The sequence below is a fragment of the Tiliqua scincoides genome, chromosome 1 (genome assembly GCF_035046505.1).
Source record: "Tiliqua scincoides isolate rTilSci1 chromosome 1, rTilSci1.hap2, whole genome shotgun sequence".
Lineage (NCBI taxonomy): Eukaryota > Metazoa > Chordata > Lepidosauria > Squamata > Scincidae > Tiliqua > Tiliqua scincoides.
Window position 1 is genome coordinate 14,418,821 of NC_089821.1, and position 6,069 is coordinate 14,424,889.

At 45.8% G+C, this 6,069-nt stretch overlaps 1 protein-coding gene across 2 annotated transcripts in view; it reads right to left on the reverse strand.

Moving 5' to 3' along the window:
• INO80 (INO80 complex ATPase subunit) overlaps positions 1-2,653 on the reverse strand; it is a 91,557-nt gene extending 88,904 nt beyond the window's left edge. Inside the window, exon 1 of one of the 2 annotated variants that reach the window (XM_066636865.1) lies at positions 2,597-2,653. The gene's annotated coding sequence lies outside the window, so the exon portion shown is untranslated. Of the gene's footprint in view, positions 1-2,221; positions 2,293-2,596 lie in introns of those variants that run through there. The other variant, XM_066636855.1, reaches the window with a different exon arrangement.
• Positions 2,654-6,069: the final 3,416 nt, after the last annotated feature.

The window sequence follows — 6,069 nt, forward strand, 5'->3', positions numbered from 1 at the left end:
CATTCTTTGCCATTCTACTAATTTTAGTAGTAGTAATGCAAGATATTCTAGTTTAACATTTTTCCATTATAATTAAGATTATAACAATCCAGAGTTCCAGTTCTGAAAAATTAAACAAAACAAAGAAGCAATGTATAGTAGTTCAAAACAACCACACAGTATTTTGTAACAGTCATAATCTTACATTCAAAATGTAAGATTCCATCCTTTTAAATTCCAGAATTTAAGCATTCCATGCTTGCTGAACCGCACCAATTCAGTTTAGGGGACAGAATCAACTTCTGCTTAAACTGTATTCAGAAAGACTTGGAATTAAAAAAAAAAAGAAACACTCAACTTGAGTAGGCAGCATATATGAGAGGTTGATGAACTGCCTGTCGGGAAATACATTTATGAGAGATTATCAATGAAGTGTACCGGCAACAGGTAGGCTATGGTAGTGACCACACTACCTTGTGCTGCAAGCTGCAGCCAGGCCCTGTTATGCAATTTCAGCAAGAAGCACAGTATGATCATTAATTTGCAGATAAGCCAGTAACCAGGCCCTTTCTATTGAAATCAGGATGCCCTGGATCGCATATTTCGGCCCAGACCACCAAACACCACTTGAAATTGCATGAGTAAGACATTTATCTTCCAGATATTCGGCCTGTGCACTGCATAACCTACCAGGGTAAGGTGAGGTGGGAAAACCTAAGTGCTAGACAGAGACATGTGGTGAATGGGGAGGCAGAGCCTCCATGAAAAGCACCACCAGGAAGCAATCAAGCAAGGCAATCAAGCACTCACAAAGAGGTGGTGTTTTTCAAAGGACTCTGGCCAAGAAGCTGTGTCTCCCCACTCACCACACATCCTTAGCCACTTTCCCAGAGATGGACAGTTATCAGGGAAAGTGTTAGAAATCACCTTTTTTGACGCATACCTTAGATACATGGAGTTGGAGGTGACAGGGTATGCGCGCGTGGGTTGCGTGTGCCTGTGTGCCTCACATGGCAGTGGTGCTTTTCAAAGGACTCCTGCAGGGAGGCCCTGCCTCCTGACCCACCACACATCTCTGGTGCTAGACAGTATGTTGAATATCATCCCATGATAGCTGCTCTTTGTTCTGGTGTTATAGTCGACACTCCGGTGTACACAGTCCTGACCTTTCTCAAATAAATGACAGCGTTGTGATATGTACATACATACAGGGTGTGTATGTGTAATATACGAAGAGGCCGAGAGCCCAATCCTGTGCATGTCTACTCAGAAGTAAGTCCCATTATATTGAATGGGGCTTACTCCCAGGAAAGTGTGGATAGGATTGCAGTCTGAGGTGGCTGCTCTTCAATCTGGTGCTATAGTAGACACTCAGGTGTACACACAATCCTGACCTTACCCAAATAAATGACAGCTCTGACTATAGATAGATATAGGTATGAATAAAGATACACATATAGATAGATACAGATATATATGTATGTAGAAAGATATATATATTTAGACATAGAGAAAAATGTATAAATATATGAATATAGACAGATAGCTATAGATATCCATATGCACAGATAGATACACATTTATATATATGCATAAGCGTATAGATAGGTACAGAAATGTATATATAGCTATCAATAAGGATATATATGCATATATAGATATATAGATACATATATAGCTATAAAGACATATATACATAAATAGATGTATAAATACAGATGTATAAATATTTATATATATATATGCATAGATAAATGTATAGATACAGTTGCATATATAGCTATCGATAAAGATATATATGTGTAGATAGCCATATAAATATACAAATATTATATACAAATATAGCTTTCGCTAAAGATATATATGCACAAATAGATGTATAGATACAAACATATACATAACTATGAATAAAGACACATATGCACAAAGACGTATAGATAATACAGAAACAAATACAGCTCCAGAGACAGCTGTACGCAGACACAGCCAGGCACACAGATAGAGAAGGATGTGCACAGCCAGGCCTCAGGGCCAAGGACGGGGCGCTGCCCGGCCTGAGGCGGCCAAAGGGGCCGGAGCCGCCCGGCCGCCCCCCGCGTGCAGCTTGGGCCGCACGTGTCCTTGGGGCCGCCGGGCCGGGGCGGTTCCGGCCCGCACCCGCGCGCCCCGCAGGCCTGTCCCCTTAAGAGCGGCCCGGCCCGGCCGGACGGCTCCTGCGCGGTGTCCCGGCGCGCGGCCTCACCTGGTGGCGGCCCGGGCCCGGCGCTCCCGCGGCGCTGACTGCGGCCGGCCGGCGCGCTCCCTGCCGTGCGGGCCTGCGGCGCCCTGCCTGCTGCTCGTCAAGATGGCGGCGGCGGCGCTGCTGAGGAGGCGGCGGCTGCGGGCGCGGGGACGGCGGCGGCGGCCACTTTCGCTCACTGAGAGGAGAGGAGCGGGGACGCGGGGAGCCATGGCGGGGGGGAGGAGAGGCGCCATGGCCAGGCCGGAACAATCGAGCCCCGCACCCCGAGTGCGCCCCCCGGGCCCCGGCCCGCAAGCGTCCCCCGGCCGGCCTCGCGGGCGCCGCCGCCGAGCTCCCGCGCCCGCGCCCCGCGCACGCCCCCCGCGCGGAACCCACCAAGACCCCTCCTGCATCGACCCGCTCCGCGATCGACTGCTCTGGTCTGGCGCTCACGGAAACTGCCGAGCGCCTTCGGCCGAGGAGAGGCGCTGGCGTGAATTCGCAGTTATCGCGCGAAGCGCTGCGAAGCCTCGCGAGAGCGCAGTCCTGCGAGAGCTCCGTGGAAGTGACGTAGCCTTTGACTAGCCTGACCCCTGCCGAAGGGGGTGGGGCTGGCCGGGCCTGGACAGGCCTTGGGTCGCCCTGCCAGGCTGCAGGGTAGCAGTCCTGTGCTCGCTTTCCTGGGAGTAAGCCCCATTGACTACCATGGGACTTACTTCTGAGTAGGCAGGCATAGGAGGGGGCTCCAAGGCTGCCATCTTCTCCACACTTTCCTGGGACTAAGCCCCGTTGACTATAATGGGCTTACTTCTGAGTAGACAGGCCTAGGAGGGGGCTCTGAGGCTGCCATCCTCTCCACACTTTCCTGGGAGTTTGTTTCTGCCCAGCCCTTCTGTTTCTGCCCATGCAAAGTCCTCTTTGTTCAGAGGATAGGGATGCTCTGGGAAGCCACATCTGCCCAGACATCCTGTTGCACAGCCATCAGGGACACAGGGCAGCAGATGTAACTGTCCAGAGCATCCCTGTCCTCCAAGTGAGTAGGATTTTGCACAGCGTGTGGATGGAATGCTCAGTTGCAATTCAGAGGGGGACCGCATTCCAGGCGCACAGCCATCACAGCTTTGAGTGCAACTGCACTAGGGCAGGGGTCTCTAAATTTTTTGACCAGAGGGCTACATCAAATATTGGTCATAGTGTTGAGAGCCAAAAAAAATTAAAAATATAACGTTTAAATAAATACATTAGAAATGGAACTTAGATGAATGAATAAATGGGCTCAAATTTCCAGGATTTCTCCAAGCACCAACATACTAAATATAATAAAGCACATACTCAAATGGTCATGCAAATGGAGACTTCTTCAATCCTCAGAAAGCTTTCCAAGGCCTTCAGTGGGCACAAAAAGTTACTTCCAGTTTCTTGGGAAAACCAGGAAGTTATTTTTTTAAGGCTTTTAGAAGGTGTTCCGAATGCAGGGAGGATGGTCCTCAGAATACCCTCTGGATGCAACCAGAGCACAGCTCCTTCTGTGTTCGATCAAGTGGGCCAGAGGCTCTCAGGAGACCAAAGGCTGGCCACAGGTAGGAAAGAGGCTTGCCACAGGCTGCATCTGGCCCCAGGGCCAGGGTTTCAAGATCCCTGCCCTAGAGTGAAAAATCAACAAAGGATGTGAAACTGGACATGATCAACTGACTTCTCTGATCAGGAACATATATCCAATGTTGACCTCTCTTTTGTGAGAGCATTTCATTTGAGACAGTGCTGAAGACAAGAAAAATTCTCACTTGGAGACATTGCAAATGCAAAGATGACTTCTTATGCTCAGAGCTCCATAACAGGATGCATGAAATAGATGCAGAGTATGTGGATTAAGATCGAACTCAGCTTGACAGACCAAGCAGCATGTTTGTAGCCCAGGACAAAGTATGCACAATCTTGCAAAGGAAGTAAGAAGGTGCAGTGAAGCCATTCACTACCAGTTCTATTTGGGTCACTAACTTTTTGGATGAGATTGTCAGCAGGAACATGTATATCTTGTTCGGAGAAAGTGGATTGCTACACTTTACTGTTTGCAAACTGAAACCAGCACTTGCCTCATTCTGCAGACCCCCCTGCTCTCAAAGGCGATGTGAAAAATCTTTTCCCATTCATTTCTTTGCAAGCTTCAAGGGGTGGGAAATGATTGGAAGCACAATCCTATGCATGTCTATTCAGAAGTAAGTCCCACTAGAGTCAATGACACTTACTCCCAGGAAAGTGTGGATAGGATTGGGCTGTAAGACCACTATACTTTGGAAATAAATTCACTGAAGTGTATTTATGGTAACAGAATTAAGGCAGTGAATGTTCTGTTTGACTGAAGGTTTTTTCCCACCACCCATGTCTTTTTTAAAAAAATACAAATTACATTTTAAAGTTTGAACATATTTACTACATTCCTCTTAGTGTGGCACACATGCATTTATCCTCCTTGCTGCAGGATGTGGTGATGGCATCTGGCCTGGACGCCTTTAAAAGGGGATTGGACAAGTTTTTGGAGGAAAAATCCATTATGGGTTACAAGCCATGATGTGTATGTGCAACCTCCTGATTTTAGAAATGGGTTATGTCAGAATGCCAATGCAAGGGAGGGCACCAGGATGCAGGTCTCTTGTTATCTGGTGTGCTCCCTGGGACATTTGGTGGGCTGCTGTGAGATACAGGAAGCTGGTCTAGATGGGCCTATGGCCTGATCCAGCAGGGCTGTTCTTATGTTCTTACATAACAAACATGAAATAGGTGAAGCTAAAGCACAGTACCAGGCTTATACTTAACTAGGAGGCTGCACAGATAAGCAAGGATTTAAACCTAAGGTTCTCCATGTATTATTCTACATAATTAATGTTGCAATCCTAAGCATACATACTTGGATGTATCTCCAATTGAAATCTGTGGAACTTCTTTTGGAGTACACATTAAGGATCAGGCTGTAGATGTTTCACTAGAAAAAGTAGCTTGCCCTTCCCTTTATAAAAGACATGTTGCTTAAATAATGTTGAAATCCCTGGATACTTTGGGTGGTATGGTAAATACCATTGTAAGTAACTTAATATTGCTTTACAGGCAATTTCACAATGCAGAATGGAAGACACAGACATTCTTGTTCAAGACACTACGTTAACCAAGTTCGGCTAATATAAATTGGCTAGTGCTGCAAATGCTTTGGACAAATTATTTTATTAACAAAAATTATATGTAACCCATGCTACACCTTTGAACAAGGATCAAACACCTTTTTTCCTGTCATACAATTACTGTAATACTGAAACATACATGAAAGTTAGTCTTAGACAACATGAAATACTGACATATAACGAAGATCAGAGGTTCCTTGGAACAAACTGAATATGATAAACCTCAATCTATAATAATTCTAGCAACATAAAGAAGAATTTCTACACTATTAACATCGAACTGAGCCCCAACCACAATTCCTGAGATTATTGTTCCAAATAAAAGAAATCTTCTGAACAAAGAAATGGTAATAAGAATCATTCCTGCTATTTGTTTCCAAGCTTCTGAAGGCAAGACAAAGCTTATTGCCAAATCTGTTCAGTCTTTCAACAATGTTGAACCCAAGGAGAAAATAGCCTTGGGTTGTTAAAAGGAATGGGATTTTGATATGATGTAATATGCGAGGTGGGACAAGGTGGCACTATAGAAGGTGAGGGCAGTCTTACAGCTTGGAATGCCACTGGAGGAGAATTGTTCATTTTGGAGGTGAAGGGCCAGACATAGCAGAGACTTGTATGTCTTCTGCCAATAACTGTCTGATCTCCTCTTTTAAAGCCAGAGAAACTTTCGTTTGTGGTTTGGATTTTGAAGACTGT